We start from the raw sequence: 13,797 nt of genomic DNA, 5'->3' as shown, positions 1-13,797 counted from the left end.
CAAATCCACAGTACCTGGAAGGCTAAAGACAGGAAGTAGAAGGTGCCGTCAGACCACACGTTTTCTTTTAAATTTTATTTGTTCCTTTTTATCCCACCTGATTCCAAAAAGGAATCTTTTTAAACATGTTTTCTAAATTGGACATTTTCATATCATCGAGGCTGCCAACTTCTTTCCTAACATAAGGATATTCTTCTATCATAACTGCTTGCTATATTTGGAGACTGAATGACAAGGATATTGTTCTTATCCAGAAAAGGGGGAAAAAAATAACTCATTATGATCATGAAGACCCTCCGAAACCAAGTGACCCTGGGTATGCGATAGAAAACACTAGAAAGAACTATTAGAAAACACAGGAAGAACTAGGTATCCAGGATGCATAAAAGCTTCAAAGAATCACAAAAAAAGTCAGGCCCTTAGGCTGTGCATTCCCCTCAAGGGACTGTAAGAATTCAGATCCCCCAACATCCTAATTTATGAGAGAACCGTGAGACCTGAAAAGGCAGGAGCCTGCCAGCAGGGAAAGCAAGCCCAGAGTTAGGAGGAGGAGGAAGGTACCATCTTCTCTAGACCAGTGGCAAGAAAATACCCGTGTCCTGTACAGCTTGTCTTTCCCAGTCTCGTCTTCCTTTTTCTTCCCTGGTCCTCCTCTCTCAGCACCACCCATCCCATCTCCCGGAAGTCCAGCTCTGCTCTCCGGTCCCACATTTTGAAGCCCCCCCACTTTTTTTTTTTTTTTTTTTTTTTTTTTTGCCATGGCCTTTCTAAGTCCTCATCTTCGCACTTGATCTCCACTTCTTTTCCACTGGCCTAAACCTTGCCCCACATCACGGCCCCACACCAGCGGTAAGAGACAAGGTCCCAGACCCTGTACAACATATTGAAAGACGCTTAATGACAAGTCACCAGTATGTGGTGAGCAGAGACTTGAAAGAAAATAGATTTTGCGTGATTTAGAAAAGAAAGAAAAAAAAAAAAAGGAAAGGGTGTTGAGGGCTACATTAATGAGGGCGAGTTAAAGGGAACAAGTGTCAGTGAAATTCCTTGGCATGTTAAAAGCGTCATGCCGAGTTTGCTGAGGCGCTAAATATTCCCGAATGCCACCATTTTGGAAGGAAAAAAAAAAGCATTTTTGTTGTGAAACTTGAGGTCTGCTGAGATTTCAGGAAAACCTCAAGAGAAACATGTTGTTTTTCATCTGAACCAGCAGTAAACCCGAGGAGCAAGGGCAAAAATCACCCAACTAACAGAAGATATCAATGGTTGGCCCAAACTTAAGCCTCACAGTGTGTCTCTTCACAATGTGTGAATAAAATACCTATTTTATTTGATCCTCTTTAAGGCCAAATGAGGTATCCTTATTTTTAACAATTACATTGCTTCTGCGATTCATAATTTTATCAGTAGAGAATTAGCTATTTCTCAGAAAAGGAAAATACATGCTAAAAGGAAACCCTGAATTGGATCTAATGAGTCAAAAGGGAAGAAAAGGGCAAAAGTTCAAGTGTGGTTTCTTGAAAGAACCCCATTAATTTCTGTTTCCAGAAAAATACTGTACACGATTTAAGTATTTTCAGTCATTTTCGAGCACAATGAAAGGTCAGGCTAAATGGAAGTAATATTTGTGTAGCCCATGGTGACTGTCGGGGAGTCTGTTTCCCATGGCCTGGTCCTTGATGTGGACAATGAAGCACTTCTCCGGGCCGTGCTGGCCCCCCCGGCCCCCCCGCCTCCTGCTGCACCCACTCCACGTGAGCTTTCTGTGACGGGAGGAGAACAAAGCTGCAGCTGGCAACTCCGGAGTGCTGGGGGAAAGAGCAATTTCCCTCAGAGAAGAGGGCAGTGGGAAATCAGCAGAGGAGTAGCGCCAGGACACATTTTCTCGTTTGTACTCTCCTGTGGCTGTGGGGGCCAAAATAAAATAAAATAAAATAAAATTTTAAAAAGGCTGAAGTGCAGAGAATGTGTTGCTGGGAGAGTAGGAAAGAACAGAGGGAACAACCAATACTCGAGACTGTCAGATGCAAACCGCAGGCCGCTGGGAGAACGAGGGAAAAAGAACCAGCCCGCACAGCATCCCGAAGCAGCAGAGAGAGCGTCATGCGAGAGAGCAAAGAGAGTGTCCTGGCAGAGAAGTTCTGGAAGAGTATGTATGTCGGCCTGGGAGATGGCCTCGGTGGGCTTCTGAGCCAGCACCTATGGGCTGCCCCTGTGAGGCTGGCCGAGGTTTCTTCCCAGGAACTGGCCTCCTCCGACAGTCCCATGTGAAGCGTGCTTCCGGGGGCCCAAGTGTGGACCGGAGGGTTCCAACGTCAAGTGCAGCAGGAAGGAACCCAGTTAAGGAAGCAAGGGTCAGGGCTTGTTTGACCTAAGAGTTCCACGTGAAAAAAAAAGGAAATCTCCTTCAAAACAGGAACATACTCAGCATTAAAACACAAAGTTATGAACTGTTGTTTAGCCCAGAAGTTCTGCATGTCACGAGTGTAAAAAGAACGTAACATATGATATCTGTATAGTATTTTCAAGTTTATAAAGCATTTTAATAAAAGTGATCTTCTGTCCCACAGGGATATTTTTCATGCCCCAACAAGACACATTCTTCACATTACTATGAGTCCTGTTTAACGACTGACTTGATGCTACAGCAAATGTTTTTTTTTTTTAATCTATAACTACTACTTATAGAGTTTTATCTATAAATATGATACATAAAAGCCAAATGGTGGGGTTTAGGTACTGAATCTGTTCCAAAACATCTACTACTTTTCCAGAATGACTAATTAAACATAATTTACATTAACTGAACTAGGTGTAAACATTGCGATACTCCGCATAGACCACTAAGCGTATCTCATTAAGAAGTTTCGATGTTTCCAAGCCCTCAGACATTCAAAGGGGGTACTATAGAAGAGTAATTATTTTTAAAAGAATATATTAAAAGATATCCCTCAAGGGTCTTTAAAAACAGCTCTTAATAGCATAAACAGGAAGCATGCTATAAGGTTATGAAGAATGGTGGAGTACAAATGATTGTGGCCTATTTCCATAAAGAAGCATGGAAAAAAAGAAAACGAGCTAAAATTACTTCCAGCTTGCTGAGTTAAAACGAACTGTCATGTCATTAGGCAAGTGTCTTATTTACTCTTTGCCCTATATACAATAATAACATGTGTTGTTGAGAGTTAAGAGTTTTCACATTAGCGTTTTTCAATTCAGGAAAAGGGGGAAATTGTAAACTCTCAGGAACAGTGCTCTGGTTGACATAGTTCAGCATGCCTGGAGGGTGATGTGTACTTTGTACCCAAACCTTTATTAAACACTCTGTCCTTGAGATACGAAGATAACCCTTCTGACCCACAGTCAGCACAGCGTTCGCTCTGAGGTTCTTTCTTTCTTTCAGCTTTGATGATAGATTTGTGCTGATCTACCCTCTTTTGGTCATCTGCTTTCCTATGTGACTGACAGCATACGTTTGGGAGACAGCTGCCCGGCTCTGGGAGAGAAGTTGCAGCCCGGAGAGGGGAATTGAAGCAGGGAGCTAACCCTTGGCCTTGGCACCCGGCGCTCATCAACGGATGTGTTAAAGCAAAATGCTATAAAGTAGAAACTCCTACTGCCAGTATGGTGAGAACTCTGCAAACCTATTTACATTAAGAAATGCTGTGATCAGCTGAACCTTTTCTTTGGATATGTTAACTTCTGGAGTAAATTAAGCCTTCTGGGAAATTGTATCAATTCCTTCTATACCACCAAGGTTTTACATTATTCTGGGTCTTGGTTTCTCCAATCCCTTAGTCCCCATCACAGCGCTCACCCTGTTGAGGTCTTTGGCAACCCTCGCTGCTCGTTGTTTTTGCTGTGTTTATTCACGTGGTTCCTTGTGTCTTCATTCTCCGGCTCTACTACATTATTGGCTCCCAGTACTGAAAGATCCCAATCTACTGAACTTGGGTACTGATTCCCTGATCAGAATTTATCTGGCTCAGAGTATATCTGGCCCGATACATAATTGGTTAATATATAAATCACAGAAAGAACTGCCAGGGTATATTCCTTCTTCCAATAAATACTAATTAAACATGCCTATGTACCTGGCAATGGGCACAAGCACTGGGAGTACTGGGGAAGAGAACTTACATTCAGACAGCCAGTGGTCTGTTATGGGGCTAGCTGAATATATCATGTACTACCTCGATAAATCTTTGAGCAGACCACAGAGAAAGAAGACGAAAAGGGAACACCAGCTCGTTAATCAGAGCGCAAGCTCACAGAGGACAAAACCGCATCTCTCCTACTTCTTTGATTTAATCTCCTTAACTCTTTGCCACTCTAGGTAAGCAACACATGTCCTCTTAATTGGCCGCCAGAGCCCTCCTCAAGCTCTCTTTTCAGAAAGCTTTGCAAAATCTTATGAACAATTTTGCTGTTCCAGAAAATGTTAATGCTCAAGGTACCCCTTTAAAAGAAAAGGAAAATTCCTCTGAGATTTTTTTTTTTCCCTCAGTAACAAGGAATGCAATTAGGCCTATACTTGGCACTTTGTCAGTTCCCAGAGCCAAGAGATCTCAGGGTTAGGAGAACAAAGCTACCAAGATGCTTTTGCTATCGACTATGGCCGGCCCAAAGTTCAAGGGTTAAAGCCTGAGAATGTTTTACCCCTTGACTTGAATTTCCCACGTAAGTAACTCCCAAATACCAAAGCTTAGGGGAACCAGAATGCAAAATCCTTCCCATTACTTTATTGAAAAATTATGTATGCTGTGATTTATTGCTAATGTTGGACATTGAAAGCATTAGACAGGATGCGTGCAAACCTTCAGACAACAGCTGTCCATACCAGTTGAACATTTCATGGCTCAGCAGTTAAAATATGACGAATAAGAAATCATCCTTGTAACCAGTGTGAGGCACTTGGTTGGTAAGGTACTGAGAGTTGGTGAAAAAGAAGGAACTATAGGTTGTGATGTAAGTCAGCCCTTCAGACGGGGGAGGCTAAGGAAATGGTGATTGTTACTGTCTGTCTTCAGGAGCATGCTTTCTCTAAGAAAGCATCTTCTTTACAGAAGGAAGACGTCCCTGTGTATTAACAATAAAAACCGTGATGATTTCAGACGTACACATGCTTGAGAACAAAGACTTGCGGAACTCTTCACAGCTTTATGGCGAATGATCCAAATGGGACAATATTCTATTTAGGACCTGTCAGGGACTGAATCTGAAAGTGATGTTTAGTTGTTTTAGAAGACAGTCATCACTTTTTCAGGCATATAAATATTTTCATCATTCATTCTTGAAATATTACAAATAATTGCCTAAGCCCCAGTAGAACAAATGCTCCTTATCAAATACCTGTTTGCTGTGAGGACTGGCTGTACACATCTGTTTAGGAAAGTCTGTGATATATTCAAATATGCTTTAAGAGGCTCCCAACAGAAAAAAATGTTACGGTCCTTTAATAGTTTGACGGCTTGTCTGTAGTACACAGACTCTGCACCTCTCTTCCCATCTTTCCACTTTGGCAGAAAATGCTAGGGCAAGTCGGGCTGTCAGTGAAGGGAATATCAGCATTAGGAATGCTAAAGTGTATTTAATACCTTCTTTCTATTTTTTTTTAAGATTTTATTTATTTATTTGACAGAGAGCAACACAGCAAGAGAGGGAACACAAGTAGGGAGGAGAGGGAGAAGCAGGCTCCCCGCTGAGCAGAGAGCCTGATGTGGGGCTTGATCCCAGGACCCTGAGATCATGACCTGAGCCGAAGGCAGATACTTAACCGACTGAGCCACCCAGGCACCCCAATACCTTCTTTCTAACAAGAGGTCAAGCAGTGGCTAAATGTAGACACAGAGTTGAACCCTAGAGATAGAGCCTAAGCAAAAGGATTCCCCTTAGCACCTACACAGAAATGTCTACATCAGTGAAAGTGATTTCAAGTTCAGTGGACACCTAAAGAACATGAGAAGAAGCCCGTACTTGGTTAGGTATGTTGACACTTACTAAAGAAATCACTCCTCTAATTCTGTATTTATACTTGATTCTTTTTTTTTTTTTCCTAGGATTTTATTACTTGATTTGACAGAGAGAGATACAGCGAGGGAGGGAGCATAAGCAGGAGGAATGGGAGAGGGAGAAGGAGGCTTCCCACCGAGCAGGGAGCCTGATGCGGGGTTCAATCCCAGGACCCTGGGATCATGACCTGAGCCAAAGGCAGACACCTAAGGACTGAGCCACACAGGCGCCCCTATACTTGATTCTTTTAATGTAAATGCCTTAAAGAAAGTTGAGTCATTACTAATACCAGTTTGTAGGTAGAAACTCCTGGAACCAGACCTCCCAAGAATGCTATCTATCCTAGGTGACCCTGGCCCCTCACCCAAGGCTGACTGGTAAAAAGCCGTCAATCAACCCAAGTTGGACAAATTAGATTCTCTCTTCCCAGAGCTCAAACTTGGAAGCATGAAACACAGAGGGTAAAAGTCACCGGTGTCACATTAATAGCGATACCTTGGAGAAGAGGGGCACAGAACCTGTGCTGGGATCGCCAGGGCTTCCAGGCTTACAACCCTTCGTGTGGTTCCATGGTCCCACCCTTCCTTCAAGTCTGGGAGATACAGACCAGGATACTTCCAGTAAAAAATATTAAAATAATTGGTATCTTTTTGCTTTTGTTTTTGTTGAAGCAAATCAGTCCATTTCCGTAGCTTGCAACCAAAGAAGCTTACAGGTTAAGGGCATCAGCACTTTAATAAAAAGTTACACTTCCTTAAAGGAGACGTATAAGGAGCACGATCATAATTTGTCGCATTTGTAGGAAACTCTACATTTTACAGATGCTCTCATATGTGATCCCTGTAAGTGCTGGAGAAGGGTTGCTGTTATCACCCTTGCAATGGAGGAAAGGCAACGCAGCTCAGAGAGGGTATTACCTGTGCGCTGGAGCAGCCGGCAAAGGGCAGAATCAGGCTTAGGAGTCAAGTCGACTGGTAGTGCCCTTCCCATTGCAAGCCATGATGTGTGTGCTGTCCAGTACTTGCTATTATTTTTGCTTTGGAAAAGCCTACCTGTTGGTATTCAACTTTTATTTTTAGCATACAAAACCCTTAAGTAAAAGGATATGTTTGTACAGAGAATACAAACAAAACAAAAAAACAGAACTATTCTGAGTGTGTGTGTTTGTGTCTTTTCATCTCTCTTACTCCCAACTCCAACTCAGGCTTGAGAAAAGTTTTAATAAAGTAAAATATTTAAGCTGTTGCCTCGCTGTTGATATTTGCCAACAGAAAAAACATTAGGGCTGACAAGTGCCTCATTTGATACGGGTAGCAAGTCTACCATCTTCTACATAGTTTAACTATTAGCAGGGAGTACCCTCTGCACTACAAGGCAGTGCTGTTGAAGGTGTTTTCAACATGTATCCCCAAATATGTGCAGTTGTTCACTTACAGTTCATGTACAGATATTATTATATTAACAGGTTATACACTTTAAAGAACATGAACAAAATAGAAAAGGCCAGATTTTGGTAATCATGACTATCTCAAGGCAAACACACACAGGATAAGGTTAATGATTAATTAACCATAGTAGACATAAATCCACAGGTCTCCCAAATACTTCTGAATTTTCGTGGTCAGCTTCTTGCAAGATCTGACTCTATGGTCATGGTCATTATTTCATAATGTGGCTGACAGAGAGTTTGTGTTGAACTCTGCCATTTAGTTGTGGCTTACAATATGAAAAGTCTCTTCCATTTAGGGAAAGTCTTTACAGAATCTTTGAAAGATTCTGTTAGTTTGTGAGGGTTTGTTAAAACTAAAATATAAAATCTGTAAATCCAGTTAATGAGGCACAAGATATTTCACAGAAAACCTAAGTGGAGGAAGCAGTGGAAAAGCCACTGTGAAGGGCCAGGCCTTGTCTCCCTCTCTCCAGGTGATAACAGACCCCGCCCCCCACCCCTCACCCCCCGACATGTGGACCCAGGGGTTACGCCAGTGCCAGTGCAATCACCAGCAGTCATCACAATGTTTTATGAAAATGAAACTAATGTAAATGCAAGTTCTAGTCAGCTTCTTTTCCACCCAAATGAATCCTCTCAGGAGCTCCCCAGGGTGCATAGCACACTTTGGAGGCCATACAACAAGGTGATAGTTCACTTCTACAGCAACCTACAATCACAGGAATCTCTAGGCCTAAAACTATGGAGGACAAGGACAAACCAACCCAGGCCACAGAGAAAGTTATTTTGCATTTTAGAAACTTTAAACATCATGAACTCTCACTCAGCCAGAAAAGCACATAAAACATTAATGCTTGACGCAACGTGCTGTATGTTGTCCACGGAACTACCCAAGCAGTGGAAAAACAGGACCAGTGCCAGCACCCCCGCAAGCCCTCCAGGTCCTTTCTCTTCCCTAGCACACCCTCCCCTAAGAGGTAACTGCTATCCTAATTCTTTCAGTAATAAATTCTTTCTTTTTATAGTTGGAGCCACTTATGGACGGCCCCCTTAGCAGCAAAATGTGGTTTTGTCTGTTTTCACACTTCATATAAATAAGTAAAAGGATGAGTCAGAGCTACACACAATAACACACATGTATCTTACAGACATGATGTTCAAAGGAAGATACAAAAGAATATATAGCAGTCTTATTCTATTTATATGAATATTTATATGGTATTTATATGGTATTTATATTTATATGGTATTGGCAGAAAAACAGGCAGACAGATCAATGGAACAGAACTGAGAGACCAGAAATAAACTTATACATATATGGACAATTCATTTATGACAAAAGAGTCCAGAACGTACAACGGAGAGAAGACAGTCTCTTCAAGAAATGTTTTTGGGAAAACTGGACAACCACATTCAAAAGAGTGAAACTAGACGACTATCTTAAACCATACACAAAAATTAACTCAAAATGGATGAAAGACTTGAATGTAACACCTGAATCCATAAAATTCCTAGAAGAAAACATCGGTGGTGAGCTCCTTGACATTGGTTATTAATGACATCTTTGCAGAACTGACTCCAAAGGCAATGGAAACAAAAGCAAAAATAAATGGGACTACATCAAAGTAAAAAGCTTCTACACAGCAAAAGAAATACTGTCCAAATGAAAAGGCAACATAGTAGATGGGAGAAGATATTTGCAAACCATATATCCAACCCAGTTTTGGGTTAATATCCAAAATACATAAAGAATTCCTAGAACTTAACAACAAAAAAACCAAACAACTCAATTAAAAAATGGGCATAGGATCTGAATAGGGATTTCTCCAAAAAAGACATACACCTAGCCAACAGATGCATGAAAAGATGCTTGATTTCACTAATTATCAGGGAAATGCTTTCAAAACCACAATGAGATATCACCTAACACCTGTTAGAATGTTGATTATCAAAAAGACAAAAAAATAACAAGTGTTGGAGAGGACGTAGAGAAAAGGAAACCTTTATGCACTGCTGGTGGGAATGTAAACTGATGCGGCCACTATGGGAAGCAATATGGAGGTTCTTCAAAAAACACTGCAGTAAACTTAAGGGTGCACATTAACTTTTCAAATTAGTATTTTTATGTTCTTTGTATAAGTACCCAGAAATGGAGTAGCTGGTCATATAGTAGTTCTATTTAATTTTTTTCCACAAAAAAAGTCTTTCCTGTGTTCACTGCAGCATTATTTACAATAGCCAAGATACATAAACAACTTATGTGTCTGTGAATAGATGAATGGATAAAAAAGATGTGGTCTATTTACATAATGGAATGCTACGCAGCTGTAAAAAAGAATGAAATCTTGCCATCTGCAACATCATGGAGGGACCTTGAGGGTGCTGTGCTAAGCAAAATGAGTCAGATGGAAAAAAAAAGTCAGATGGAGAAGAATAAATATCATACGACTTCACTCATATGTGGAATCTAAAACAAAACAAAACAGAATAAACAAAACAAACAAAAACAAGCTCACAGATACAAAGAACAGACAAGTGGTTACCAGAGGGGAAGAGGGTAGGGAATGGGTAAAACGGATGATGGGGGTCAACTGTATCATCATGTATGGTAACTAGGCTTGTGCTGGTCACTCTGTAGTGTATACAGATGTCCAATTATAAAACCATACACCTGAAACTTATATATTTTTGGAAACTTCTATTTTTTTAAAAAAGAAAAGAAAATAGAGATGACTACAGATTACAAAAACCAAAAAACAAAATCCACCTAAGGGAAGGTAATTTTAGTGCATCTCTTGGCAATCAATTTTAATATGAACTAACTCTTCTGGAGCCATGATGAAAGCTCATTAAATTACTAGATTTATCTTTCCCTGGATTTTCACTCCTGAACATTCATTAAATTTGAACTACAATATTAAATACATTTAACTCTGTTAAAAATGTTTGAAATTTTCCAGTGAATTTATTGTAGTCAATTCTCTCAATCCCCCTCCCCATATATATATATTTTACCTATTGTAACCACAATTTTCCTTTTAATGAGGGCCAACACTGTATCTACAAAATGCTCATTCAAATTTTAAAGAAATTTTGCACCAAAGGGATTCAAGTTAACACTCATACTGATCAAGCACAAAAAGCCAAAAATGTTAACTCTGTAGCCAGTCTGAGGAATACAAATATGAAAAAGAAATTAATTCCAGCTTTAGTGTCTCCAGTGTTTCATAACCATCACAAATGATCTCCAAATGGCCTGAATAAATGGGACATACTTAGATGATGGTATTGTGGCACCAGCAAAACTGGCCTGCTCCTCAGTCTCGCATTGTCTTACTGATAACAAACATGGTAACGAACATTTATTATAGTGCCAGGTACTTTCTGCACATTAGTTCACATATGCAATGCTATTTTCATCCTCAAAACAATTGTTAAAGTAGGTACTATTATTCTTCCCAACTAAAAAGGAAACTGAGGTACAGAGAGGAAAGAAACTTGACCAAGGTCCATGGCAGTAAGTAGTCGAGTTAGATATCAAAACTCAGCTTCCTGGTGTCTGAGTCCGTACTCTACCACACTGTCTGGGAACATACTGGTTTCGTTGTTATCACCGTTGGCATCGTTATTATTCTGATAACGACAAGAACAGTTCTTTAAAACCAGAGGAAGCATGTGAACCAATAGGAGGGAGAAAAATCTATGTACATTTGTTTTGATCTATGAAAATTTTGTGAAAATGACTGTAACCAAGCAACTCTAACTCTGGGAGAACTAATTAAGAAATGAATTAAGGGATTCAATGCATACCCAAATTAGTCATCAGAGCTCAAAGATCTGGCGTTCTGGTCTGTATCCAGCTTTGGCACTTGCATCCAAAATAAACATGACCAGATAACAACCACAAGCTCACAATTAAAATGGATTTATATGGCTTATGCGTCCACATGGGAGAGGCCTCTTCTTAATTGAATTCGGACACCTCTTCGGTTATTGTGGGTTTCATCTGCCGTCTCCCTACTCTTTTGTAACTGCCGGCAATAGGATTATGCTGAGGGAGAAATCATTTCAATCAGTGATGTGTGCAGAGCGAGCATAAAAAGAGAAAAGAAAAGCCTTTGAACTGTAATTAGAAAATTCCTTAAATGTGCTCATGGGACATATGTTTGAGACGACGACTAAGTGGCAAGACGAGTTACAGAATGGATGTCCGATGTCACTGTCCTGGGATAAGCGGCCAGTAAAGGTAGTGTTCTGACATGCGATTAGAGTCATCTTTCGCAGGCCAAAACATTCCTGCTTTCCACCTCTAATATGATTAGTGACGGACAGCTGGAGGCATCTCATTCTCCTGACAAAAATATGATCAGAATTGTTTTCAGTTGGTATATCTTCCCATCAAGCTGTTTGTTGCCTCCTAGCAGAATAATCAGAGTTTCTGATTATTTGGTACGTTCCAAGAAAACAGTAATTGATTGTGCCCTTGCTTGTCTGATGGAGAGAGGGCTGCCAGAATTTACATAGTAACTCTTCAGTCGCCTAACCCAAGAAAAACTAAGCAGCGGGCATGTGTGTGTGTGTGTGTGAGAGAGAGAGAGAAGAGAGAGAGAGAGAGAGAGAGAGAGAGAGGAAATCCAGCCAGTAGTTTCCATACTAATTCTCTTTGGACAACTATAAAGTGTTTTCAATGGTGATTCAGAATTCAGATATGAGGAAGTAAAATTATTCTTTTCCACTCGTGGAAAACTACCAACTCCCACCAATGTTAATGGGTCTTTTCAAAAAGTTAGTCATCGTACTACTAAAGTTTCAGGGTTATTGAAAAAAAAAATCAAGTTCAGATTCAACATTCATGGAAATATTCAGGTGCAGTGAGACCTCATTCATTTGGTCTACCTCAGTTCAGAATTTAATCATTTGACAGTGTCCAGATCAGGGGTGATCTTTTCACAATGAATATATGGCTTGCTAAGCAAATTAATTTAAACAAGCAAGACTACTGAGGGGGGGGGCGATAAAAATATTTCAGGTAAAGTATGATAATCAAAAATAACAACATGCTTTCTGTACAGCAAACACTTTTGATGTACTCAAATATAATGACTGATAACAATAGTAATTACCACTTAATTGAATGTCAATCTTGTACAGTTCAGGTTACATACATGAGCTAGAAATATCCCAACAACTCTGCAGGATGGGTAGAATTAGCCCCATCTCAAAGAGGAGGAAACCGAGGCTCGGAGAAGCAGGTGACATGAAAATACTGTGTAATTACAAGGCAGCCAAAGAAGGGTGCAAAGCCAGGTTGTCTGGCTCAAAAGCCTATGCCCTTCCACTCCCACTCAACACTCAGTGAGCCCTGAAGACAGCATGACAGACTTCTAGAGTCACTGGACCAAGTTCTTCAACAACAACAGCGGCAAAAAGAGAATCCCTACAAGGAGGGATAGCCAGGCAGTCTGGCTCCAGAAATCATCCTTCTTGTCTGTAGAAAGAATGATTCCTTTATACATCACAAGGGCATCTATAATATCCCTATTGGTAGGTGGAAGTATTTTGCATGTATGAAACTACTCAGCAGAAATGCACAGACAGAGATGGAGAAGGGGGATATAGGCGAGGCAGGAGTGCCTGGGGTCCACTGCCCCTTCCCTACACCCCATCACATGTGACTTCAGCCTACACCCCTATAGACAAGAACTGGCGTGGAGACCCTGAGGGGCTGCCAAGGGCTGTGATGAGGCCTCTGGGAGTCAGCGGAACATGCAGGGACAGCTGGGCTGTGGGCAATGGAAGAGAACATGGAAAAGGGAAGGAACATCTCTACTTACCCAAGAATCCACGGAGATATTCCTGAAAGCAGCCTGGATTCTGGAACGCTCTAGGAAAAAAGTCAATTTGGGAGGTCAGATCTCACATTTAGCAGGCAGACCACCCTGTTCCATCACATCCCAAGCACAGGATCTGGAGTCAGGCAGACACGAGATTGGTCCTTCCTTACCTACGACTTCATAGCTGTTAGGTAGATTAAGCTCTCTGTGCCTCAGTTTACTCAACTGTGAGAGGGGTATAAGAACATTACCCTCCTCACAGAGCTATTGAGAAGACTGGATAATATGGAATTCATGCCATGAACTCAAAACACAGTAGTTTTAATAAGTATAATAGCCAACATGTATTGTTTAGAAAGTGCCCAGCACTGCGCTAGGGCTTCAAATAGGCTAACTCTTCAACACCCTGAGGTAGGCACTAGTGCCACTGGCATTCTGCAGATGTGGGAAATGAGGCACTGCAAGGTCACATCACATCTCATCAAAGCATACCGGGTAAGC

At 41.0% G+C, this 13,797-nt stretch overlaps 1 protein-coding gene across 1 annotated transcript in view; it reads right to left on the bottom strand.

The window, feature by feature from the left end:
• The window catches only part of LOC111141838 (spermatogenesis associated serine rich 2 like), a 164,159-nt gene that overhangs the window by 129,218 nt on the left and 21,144 nt on the right, over positions 1–13,797 (bottom strand). The window contains exon 2 of the mRNA XM_022494677.1: positions 13,297–13,346. The gene's annotated coding sequence lies outside the window, so the exon portion shown is untranslated. The remainder of the gene's footprint in view (positions 1–13,296; positions 13,347–13,797) is intronic.

Source organism: Enhydra lutris, unplaced genomic scaffold, assembly GCF_002288905.1.
Source record: "Enhydra lutris kenyoni isolate GAN:26980312 unplaced genomic scaffold, ASM228890v2 scaffoldscaffold1, whole genome shotgun sequence".
NCBI lineage: Eukaryota > Metazoa > Chordata > Mammalia > Carnivora > Mustelidae > Enhydra > Enhydra lutris.
The sequence above is the reverse complement of the archived record's forward strand: the minus strand, read 5'-3'. Positions and strand labels throughout refer to the sequence as shown.